This window comes from Prionailurus viverrinus, chromosome C1, assembly GCF_022837055.1.
Source record: "Prionailurus viverrinus isolate Anna chromosome C1, UM_Priviv_1.0, whole genome shotgun sequence".
Taxonomy (NCBI): domain Eukaryota; kingdom Metazoa; phylum Chordata; class Mammalia; order Carnivora; family Felidae; genus Prionailurus; species Prionailurus viverrinus.
The window spans coordinates 194,116,089-194,126,493 of record NC_062568.1 but is presented as its reverse complement, the minus strand read 5'-3'; the positions used below and the strand labels follow the sequence as shown (position 1 = coordinate 194,126,493).

Sequence of the window (10,405 nt, the reverse complement as noted above, 5' to 3'; positions counted from 1 at the left end):
GGATCACCTATTATGCACTAAGTACATATTGTTTCTGATTCTCAAAACTACCCAAGAAATAGATATTTTTTATTTCTACTGTGCAAACTAAGGCTCAGAAAAATTAAATAACTTGTTCAAGGTCACATGATCCTGGGGGTAAGAACCTCGAGAATCTTTCTTGCACTGGTCTCCAGATTGATGTTAAGGGCCTCATGGATCTCCACCTGCTTGGCTCTTTTCTTGGTCATCAGTTGAGCTGTGTCCAGAGAGAGAGAAAAAATCAAACTGGGGGCTTGGCAGAGGAGGTGGCTGCCATGCCACGGACCAGACACAGGGACTTTTGACATGTAAGTTGGGTATGGCTTCACCAAGAACAAAGCCACAAAGCTTGTTCCTGTGGTTGAAGGGTGTGGGAGGTGGTCAGGAAAAGCCCTGGGACATCTAGCAGTGCCAGCACCGAACTGCTGCCCAAGTCTGTAAGGAGAGTAGACTGGAGTGGGATCTGATGGCCAAATCACTCACAGTAAGGGAGTGGTCAACTCACAAGTTTCCATCCTCCATCAAGAAATTGATGGAGGAGGAGATGCAGGGTTCATAGAGCGCCACTAGGTGGCACTGTGCAAGGAGGGCACAAAAAGAGCCCTTTAGAACCTTTCAACGCGAACAATTAGAAGGGATTTTAGAGCAAGCAAATGCAACGTAAAAGCCTCCTTTTACAGAAGAGTTGTGAGGCCCAGAGAAGTTATTTGAGTTGCCCAGTTTCTTGGGCCTGAAACCACTACCAGAGACCTAGACCAGTCTCTTTCTAAGCTCTGTGCGCTTCACCTTCAGTGCTCATCAAATCACATCGAGGTGCCCATCTACTCGCGGTGTGAGCTTACTCAAGTCACTGACATTTTTTTTTTTAAGCCTCAGTCTTCCTGTCCATTGAACAAAGGATTTGTCTAGGCCTGTGATGACAATGTGGTAGCCACTAGTCATGTGTGGCTAAATTTAAATTAATTAAAACTACAATCTAAAATTCAGTTCTCAGTCATACTAACCAACGTTTCAAGCTCTCAATAGACAGTTGTGGGTAGCTGCTATCATATTTGACAGCACAGATATAGAGCACCCCCCCCCCCATTGTTGCAGGTAGTTTGAACAGACAGCATTGGCTGGTAACTGAGGCCCTCCCAGCTTCAGTATCCTATGGATCCTCTGTGAGAGCACTGGAGAGTGTAACACTAAGTGCATAAGGTTTCCTAGCTCTCAGCTTGGGTTTTTAATCATATGCAAGCACTGGGGGATACAGAAGAGAATAAGGTGGGTAAAAACCCTCCCTTCATGGAGCTGACGTTTGAATGCGTGTAAGGTACTAAGTCCAAAAATTACAGCTTCTGCAATCAAGGTACAGTGCCTTAAGCTTTGATGTGTTTATTTATCTAGATAAAACACAGTATCTGGGGCACCTGGGTGGCTCAGTTGGATAAGCGTCCCACTCTTGATTTCGGCTCAAGTCATGATCTCACAATTCGTCGATTCAAGCCCCGCATCAGGCTCTGTGCTGACAGCATGGAGCCTGCTTGGAATTCTCTCTCTCCGCCCCGCCCCACCCCCTGTCCCTCCCTGCTCGCTCTCTCTCTCTCTCTCTCTCTCTCTCTCTCTCTAAAAATAAATAAATAAATAAATAAACTAAAAAGTAGGTCTGGGGTGGAGCCCATGGACTTGCATTTTTCTAACAAGCTCCTTGGTGATACCATTGTGGTCGGTCCTAGAGCACATTTTAAGTAGCAAGGATTTGGAGAATTTTGTGGCAGGACAAGATGGGCATGTATGATTCAACTAAAACATTGTGTGTGCATATTGTGGATCTTCCTGGGAAGCCTGGGTTCAAATCTCACTCCCGGGTAGCCCATTCTTCCTGATCCTCAAAACTAGATTAGGAAGGCTCTTCTGGCCTCTATCATTCTTCACACTTCCCTAGCTTGGTGCTGTTCACACTACCTTGCCTTTCTTTTTAAACTTTGTCCCAGCCTCCCTCACGCAGCTGCAACCTGTCACTGGTCTCATTTAGTTCTATATCCATTAATTCCCTCAATAAGTACTGAGAGCCCCTGTGTGCAGGTATCCACCAGGCTAGCTGCTGGAAATCCTGCAGGCAGACATGGTCCTGGCCCTCAGAGGGCTCACAGAATAGGAAAAGCCAACAGTGAAAAAAAAAATCATGGCAGGTGAAATAAGAGTCACAAACGAGGAAGTAGAAGATGCTATGGGAGATTATGACCAGGGACCTACCCCAGTTTTGCTCAGGGAAGACCTTCTAGAAGAAGAGGCATTTCATCTGAGAGCTGAACAAGTGGGAGTGAGCCAGGCAAAGAGAGGAGGTGTTCTAGTTACTATGGGCACAAATCAAATTCCCCCAAACCTTACTGGCATAGAATAACCATGGGACAAAAAATACCACTGTGGCCAGTTTTGAAAAGCACACTCTGCCCCCATGGGAAGAGTGTGACAGTGTAGAGAATGCTTGGGCAAAAATCTTCCAATGAGAGAAACAGAGCCCATCCGAGGACATAAACACAACTTAGTAAGACTGGCATGTAGAGAAAGAGACTGGTATAAAGATGAAACATAAGAGGTCAAAACCCCAAAACCCTCATCCTTGCCCTTGGGGAGTTAGTCATCTTAACAGCTATCGTACCTCCCTGTGTTTCATGATTTACAATCAACAAAGCAGTGCCTAAGTTATTTCCTCATTTTTTTTTAAGCTTATTTATTTATCTTGAGAAAGAGAGAGAGAGCAAGCAGAAGAGGGGCAAAGAGAGAGGAAAAGAGAGAGAATCTCAAGCAGGCTCCAAACTGTCAGTGCAGAGTCAGATCTCGCGAACTGATACCATGACCTGAGCTGAAGTCAAGAGTCAGACGCTCAGGCGTCTGAGCTACCCAGGCGCCCCTTCCTCATCTGTTTTAAACCACAATCCTGTGAGGGATTTATTAGCCCTAGTTAACAGATGAAGACACAAAGTATCAGTGAGGGAAGTGGGAGGCAACACAGGAAGAGCAGGGGTACTCAGTGATTTTAGCTGACGCATGGATAAACATCTTACGTGTTGATAAACATCTTACGTGTTGATAGTTAACGTGTGTTTTTCATAGAAAGATAGGTCTAGGGCATCAAGCTCATGATGTCGCTGACATTATGGCTTGGGACAAATCAAAGAAGTGAATTGATTGAAAGTGAACTTAAGGGAAGCTATTAAATGCAGAACAGTATAGAGGGTCTGTGACTGTGGTACTAATGAGAAAGATGGAGGTAGACGAGGAGAACTTGAAAACTACAGCCAAAGGAGTAAGTGTGGGATCTGTCTGGAGTCAGGTCAAATCGTCGCCAGGTTCTAAGGACAAACATCCCAAGAGAGAGCCAGCCAAGTTGTTTAGCTATCCCATGCCTCTGTTTTCTCATGTTTAAAATGAAAATACTCTATTACCTGCCTTCATAGGGTTGTCACAAAGAGTAAACTAGTTAATATTTGTAGAGCTCTTAGACTAGTTCCTGGCATTTATTAAGTGCTTGTTAAATAACTACATTAAATTAACTGACTTAAGAATAAAAAGGAATGTTTTGGCTCTTGCAACTGAAAAGTCCCCGGGTATTTGTCTGTCTTCAGGCTGGATCCGGCAGCTCTCTCTCTCTTCCTCTTCCTCCCTCTGTCTCCCTCCACCTCACTTCTACTCTTCTCCGTGTTGATCCATCCTCAGATGACCAACCTCTCACCCAGTGCTGGTCACTGCAGCTCCAGGGTTAGAGGACCTGGACACAGCTACCAGTCGAGAACAAACAGACACCCCCTTGCCATCATTGTAGGAAAAGCCCCTGAATTAGCTCTGATTGGTCCTACCTGAGTTTATTCATTTATTTTTGAGAGAGAGGAGAGCACAAGAGGGGGAGGGGCAGAGAGAGAGAGAGAGAAAGAGAGAGAGAGAGAGAGAGAGAGAGAGAGAATCCGAAGCAGGCTCCAGGCTCTGAGCTGTCAGCCCAGAGCCCAACGCAGGGCTCGATCCCATGGACGGCAAGATCATGACCTGAGCCGAAGTAGGACGCTACACCCACTGAGCTACCCAGGTGCCCCTAAAGTTTATTTATTCATTTTGAGAGAGAGAAAGCACAGCAGGGGAGGGACAGAGAGAGACGGGGAGAGAGAGAGAGAATCTCAAGTAGGCTCTGCACTGTCAGCATAGAACCCGATGTGGGACTAGAACTCACAGACTAGAACTCACTCATGTGAAATCATGACCTGGGCTGAAATCAAGAGTCAGACGCTTAACCAACTAAGCCACCCAGGTGCCCCACTAATTTCTTTTTATCATTGATTAATATTCTGTTGTGTGGATGTACCATGGCTTATTTATCCACTCACTTCTTGAAGGCCATTTTGGGTGCTTCCAGTTTTGGGCAGTTATGAATAAAGCTGCTGTAAATCTGTGTGTGCAGGTTTTTGTGTAGATGTAAGTTTTCAACTCATTTGAGTGAATGCCTAGGAGTGCAATCCCAGGATCATATGGTAAGACTACGTTTAGCTTTATAGGAAACTGCCAGGCTGTCTTCCAAAGTGGCTGTACCATTTTACATCCCCACCAGCAATGAATGAAAGTTGCTGTCGCTCCACATCCTTGCCAGCATTTGGCATTGTTAGTTTTTTGGATTTTAGACATTCTTATAAGCGTATAGTGGTACGTTGTTTTGAGCTGCAGTTCTCTAATGACATCTGATGCTGAGCATCTTGAAACATCTTTTCATATGCTTATTTGCTACCTGTACATCTTCTTTGGTGAGATGTCCAGATCTTTGTCCATTTTTTAATTGGGTTGTTTTTGTTGTTGTTGTTGTTGTTGTTGAGGTTTTTTTAAAAATTTTCTCGGGATGTTTATTTATTTTTGAGAGAGAGACAGAGCATGAGCAGGGGAGGGGCAGAGAGAGAGAGGGAGACACGGAATCCAAAGCAGACTCCAGGCTCTGAGCTGTCAGCACAGAGCCCAACGCGGGGCTCGAACTCATGAGCTGTGAGATCATGACCTAAGCCGAAGTTGGACGCTCAACTGACTGAGCCACCCAGGCGCCCCTGTTGTTGAGTTTTAAGAGGTCTTTATATATTTTGAATACAAGTCCATTAGCTGATATGTGTTTTGCAAATCCACACTCCCCCACACACTCTGTAGGTTGTCTTTTTATCCTCTTAACAGTGTCTTTTGCAGAACAGAAGTTTTTAATTTTAATAAAATCAAGGTTTCCATGTTTCTCTTTCACGGATCTAAAAACTCATCGCCCCACTCATGGTTACCTAAATTTTCCCCTGAGTTATCTTCAAGAAGTTTTATAGTTGTGTGCTTTACATTTAGGTATATTATCCATATGAGTTAATTTTTGTGAAAGATGTAAGTAAGGGCAGTATCTAGATTTTTTTGTTGTTGTTATGTGGATGTCCAGTTATTCCAGCACCATTTGCTGAGAAGACTACCTTTTCTCCATTGAATAGTCTTTGCTTCGTTGTCAATAATCAGTTCATTATATTTGCGTGGGTCTCCTTTGGGGTTCTCTATTCTGTTCCGTTAACGTACTTGTCTGTGCTTTTGCCAATACTGCACTGACTTGATTATTATAGCTTTATAATAAGTCTTGACGTTGTGTAGTGTCAGTCCTCCAATTCACTGGTGTTTTAAAATTTGAATTTCATAATTTCAGTGTGTCCCACATACATACTGCTAATTTCTATTTATAACTCTTGTCAAGTAGATAGCGGCATATGGTATACTCTATTTACAGAGGCATAAAGAGGCTAAATAACCTGTTCTTCCAACAGGTAACAGAGTTTTGGCTTTTTAGTGCCTTGATGCACTAACCCGGTCCCTGGGGAAGGAAACTTGATCTATTGCCTGCAAGGTTAACTATTCCTCATGTACATTTAAACACTGGAATTCTATTTGATCTGGGTTTTTTTTTTTTTTTTTTTGAGTTTAAGTATCAGAAGTTATCTCCCTGATTTTTTAGAAAAATTTTTAATGTTTTTTTAAAATGTTTATTTTTGAGAGAGAGAGAGAGACAGAGTGTGAGTGGGGGAGGGGCGGGCAGACACACACACACACACACACACACACACACACACACACACACACACAGAATCCAAAATAGGCTCCAGGCTCTGAGCCGTCAGTCCAGAGCCTAACACAGGGCTTGAACTCACAAACCGCAAGATCATGACCTGGGCCCAAGTCAGACGCTTAACAGACTGAGCCAACCAGGTGCCCCTAGTGTTTTTTTTTTTTTTTTTAAGTTTATTTATTTGGGGAGAGAGAGCACAAGCAGAGGAGGGGCAGAGAGAGAAGGGGAGAGAAAATTCCAAGCAGGCTCCAAACTGTCAGCGCAGAGTCCGATCTCACGAACTGGGATATGACCTGCACTGAAGAGTCAGACGCTCAACCGTCTGAGCTACCCAGGCGCCCCTTCCTCATTTGTTTTAAACCACAATCCTGTGAGGGATTTATTAGCCCTAGTTACAGATGAAGACACAAAGTATCAGTGAGGGAAGTGGGAGGCAACACAGGAAGAGCAGGGGTACTCAGTGATTTTAGCTGGCGCATGGATAAACATCTTACGTGTTGATAGTTAACGTGTGTTTTTCGTAGAAAAATATGGTTGTGTAGTGCTTTGCTGTATGAATAAACCATGATTCATCCATCCATTCCCCTATAGGTTAGGTTTTTTTGACTTTTTCTGCTATCATAACGGGCCAGAAGTAGTGTTCCTTGCCGTGTTTCCTTGTGCACACATGTAATGTTTCCTCTAAACTCTTAGAAGTAAAATTTCTGGGTTGTAGAATAAGAGAATCTTCAACTTTAGGTTGAATATACCCACTTTTTCCCAGGAGTCCAATCAGGAAATGAAAATGGTTGTATCAGTGACTGCCTCTGCAGAGCTGCTCAGTTGGGGCATTATCTAGTGCACCTAGGAGAGAAAAAGGAGCTACATTCATTGTCACAAGCCTTATTTGAATAATCCTTGTCTGCTTCCAAAAGCCAAACAAGAGAATATTGGAAGTATCACTTAAATATCTACCCAATAGAATAATTGCTTCTGCAGTATCCTGAACTATCCTACCCTTGAATACTATCAAAGACAGAGAGCTTACCACCTCCCAAAGTAGCCCAGCTCTCTTGATTAGAAAGTTCTCAAACATCTATGGCTGGAAGCGAGAATGAGAAGTTTCCATTCTAAGAGATGACAATATCTTCTTTTTTGAATCTGTTTTTTCTATGTAAAAATGGGAGGGGGGGCACCTGGGTGGCTCAGTCAGTTAAGTGTCCAACTCTTGATTTCGCCTCAGGTCATGATCTCACAGGTTTGTGAGATCAAGTCCTGCATTGGGCTCTGTGCTGACAGCTTGGAACCTGTTTGGGATTCTCTCTCTCCCTGTCTCTCTGCCCCTCCCCTGTTCATGCTCTGCCCCTCCTCGGTTCGTGCTCGCACTCTCTCAAAATAAACATATTTTTAAAAATGGGAGTAGGAATAATACCTAAATCATAAGGTGGTTGTGGGAATCAAATGAGTTAGTGTGTGAATGTAGGTGTGTATACATAGATAAATATATACACTTGTACATACATATATGCATATACATGTATAGATATGCAATATACTCATATGTGCATATATATTCATATATGTAGAAAAGAGAAAGAGAGTGCATGAGAGGGCAAGCGAGCTCTTGGCAGAAAATAATCAATTAATTGTAGCTGCAGCTATTATTAGTATTTTTCATCCTATCATCCATTCCGTAACAACAAAGTTCATTCTGCTAAACAAATATTTACTGAGTGTCTACTATGTGTCAAACAAAGACTGTGCTAGTAATCACAGAAACATCACCCACACTTCTCTGTATTTATTTTTTTAAGTTTTGTTTATTTTTGAGAGAGAGAGGGAGAGTATGCACACATGTGCATGAGTAGGGAAGGGGCAGAGAGAGAGGGAGAGAGAATTCCAAGCAGGCTCTGGGCTTCAAGGGCAGAACCTGACTCAGGTCTTAATCTCATGAACCATGAGATCATGACCTGAGCTGAAATTAAGTGTCCCATGCCTAAACTGACTGAGCCACCCACGTGCCCCTCTGTCAGTATTTCTAAGAGTCTCTGTGACATTGCCAGCATAGAGCAATGGTTGAAAATGGAAGTTCTGGATTCAAATAATCTGGGTTTTAATCCCAACTGTACCAACTATGTGATTTGTGGGAGTATTGCTTAATTCGCTGATAAGAACTTATCTCTCATGGTAAATGTTCAATACATGTTAGCTATTATTCAATTTAATTGAGCCAGTGACCTTAGCCAGGGTTTCAGCCTGAGCCTGGAGAGCTACGGATAGATAATCTTAAAGCTCTCTTTTAGTCCTAAAGTTTATGATTTTTTATATTCAGTGGAACATCTGTGGGGGAGAAATCAGGAAGAATGACCCACATTTATAGGCATTTCACAAAGCTGAATTTGCAAGTAGGTTCTAACTCCTCCAAATGGGAAGAAATCACCCTTTGGGAGCTCACAGACTAATTTATACACTTGATGTGAGCAGAAGCAGGAAAAAACAAGCAAGTCATGGAGTGATAAACATGGGACAAACACTATAAATGCTAAATATGTATCTTCCTTTCTGAGAGTGGGTACTGCCTGGTTCTCACTGGAGGGACAGGTAGTGTTCAAAAGCTCAGACTCTGCTGTAATACAGATCTAGGTTTGAATCCCTATTTGGTTCCTTGTCAGCTATGTGACCCTGGGCAAGCAGCTTTTAACCTTTGTGTCTCAGCTTTCTTTTCTGCAAAACCCAGATAGTATCTAAAAATTATACTCAATACAGTGGTGACATAGTAAATGCTCAATAAAAGTGAATTATTTTTATCTGACAAATGGCACCCTACAGGTGAGTGACAAGTTTCCATTCTCAAGAGATGACAATATCTTTTTCTGACTTTAGGCGCTTCATGGGTGGGGCCCGGTCTCTGCCTTCATAAGTTAGGCACGATGCCTCCCTTGTCACCTTGGCAACTTCCTTAGAGAGGAGGGTGTCTCCTCTGTCAGACTTGGCACTCCACTAGGCTGGAACTTCCTCTTCCTTCGAGGTGGGAACAGTAGTGCCTCCACCAGTTAGTCTCAGATGGACCTTGTCTCTGTCAGCCTGAGGGTTTCCAGAGTTGTGTGTGGTTGGCTCCCCTCCAAGCCACTCTGCGTAGAACTGACTGATTACCTTTTCTCCTCTTCCTTGAGGCCCAGGAACAAGGGTGAGGAATGCGCCTCTTCAGTAGCCACCCAGGTCAGGAAGGAGTTAAGATGAAGGTCGGCTTTGGGGGGGGGGGGGGGGGGGGCACTGGGGCCCCAGCCTGAAAAGTCTCCCAATTCAGGGGATCTGAGGAAGTCTCGGTAAGGCTCTTAGGAGACTGCGCCGGGCTCTGAGAAGCATTTGGGTGAGTGTGAGAGGTGCCCCAGAAGCAACGCGAGGGAGCATTTTACGTGGATGTGGGGTGGGCGGTGCGTCAGGGTAACTAATGGCAACTGGGCGGGGTGAACCCGCCCGGCAGGAGCTCTTCGACGGAGAGAAACTACGACTCCCAGGATGCGCCGGGGCTCAGCCCGGCTTTCCCGCCTGCCCACTGGCTGCCGGTCCGGCGAGCGCAAGAGCGGATTGGTCGCGGCGGTGCGGGTCTCCCCCACTAGCAGGTTAGTAGGCACCGCCGGCAGCAGACGTTGACCGGGCGCGCGAGGGGGGAGGGGCCCGTCTAGCTATTCTGGAAACCGCCGGACGCTCTCTCCGTAGCGTAGCCGCCGGCTGTGAGGCGCGGGGCGGGGGCGGAGACTGCGTGGCGCAGGCGCAGTGCTGGGCTTCTCCTGGGTCCCCAGACAGCTGGAGGAGATAAACAGAGGAGGAGGAGGGAGGGGAGTGCGTGTGTGAGAGCGCGCGAGGGAGTGTGAGTGTGTGTGAGCGCGGGTGTGAGGCGGTGCGCAGGGGCGGGCGGAGGCGCTGTCCGGCCCGGGCCAGGCGCCGGGCGGGGAGCATGGGAAGGGGCTAGAGCTGCCCGGGCCCCCAGCCCCCTCCCCGGGATCCGCGCCCCCCCTTCCCGGGAGAGGGGCCGGGCCCCCCGGACGGACATGGGCTCCTGAAGTTGCGCCGCCGCCGGTCCTGGGAAGAGGCCTGACAGGTACGGGTAGCCACCGCCCCCTGCCCTCGCCGGGCGCCGAAGCAAGAACCGGCTCCCGCAGCCCCGGCACACGGGCCGCTCGCTCTGGGCCGGCCGCAGCCCTGCCGGCCCGGGGGCCTGAGCCCGCCTGCCTCGGGGCTCCGGGGTGTCCCGAGAGGGGGCAGGCCTCGCTGGGGCGAAGGGCACAGTGGGCCGGGGGCGGG

The 10,405-nt window shown here is 46.3% G+C and overlaps 1 protein-coding gene and 1 long non-coding RNA gene across 7 annotated transcripts in view; one reads left to right on the top strand and one right to left on the bottom strand.

The window, feature by feature from the left end:
* Window positions 1-122: 122 nt before the first annotated feature.
* On the bottom strand, window positions 123-9,722 carry LOC125173380 (uncharacterized). The gene is made up of 3 exons (XR_007155008.1): window positions 9,254-9,722; window positions 6,875-6,964; window positions 123-238 (listed from the first exon to the last, which is right to left on the bottom strand). It is a non-coding gene; the product is annotated as an uncharacterized LOC125173380 (long non-coding RNA).
* Window positions 9,723-9,913: 191 nt separating this feature from the next.
* WDTC1 (WD and tetratricopeptide repeats 1) overlaps window positions 9,914-10,405 on the top strand; it is a 66,280-nt gene continuing 65,788 nt past the window's right edge. For 3 of the 6 annotated variants that reach the window (XM_047868930.1, XM_047868934.1, XM_047868933.1), the window contains exon 1: window positions 9,914-10,202. The gene's annotated coding sequence lies outside the window, so the exon portion shown is untranslated. The remainder of the gene's footprint in view (window positions 10,203-10,405) is intronic. The other 3 variants (XM_047868932.1, XM_047868929.1, XM_047868931.1) reach the window with 2 other exon arrangements.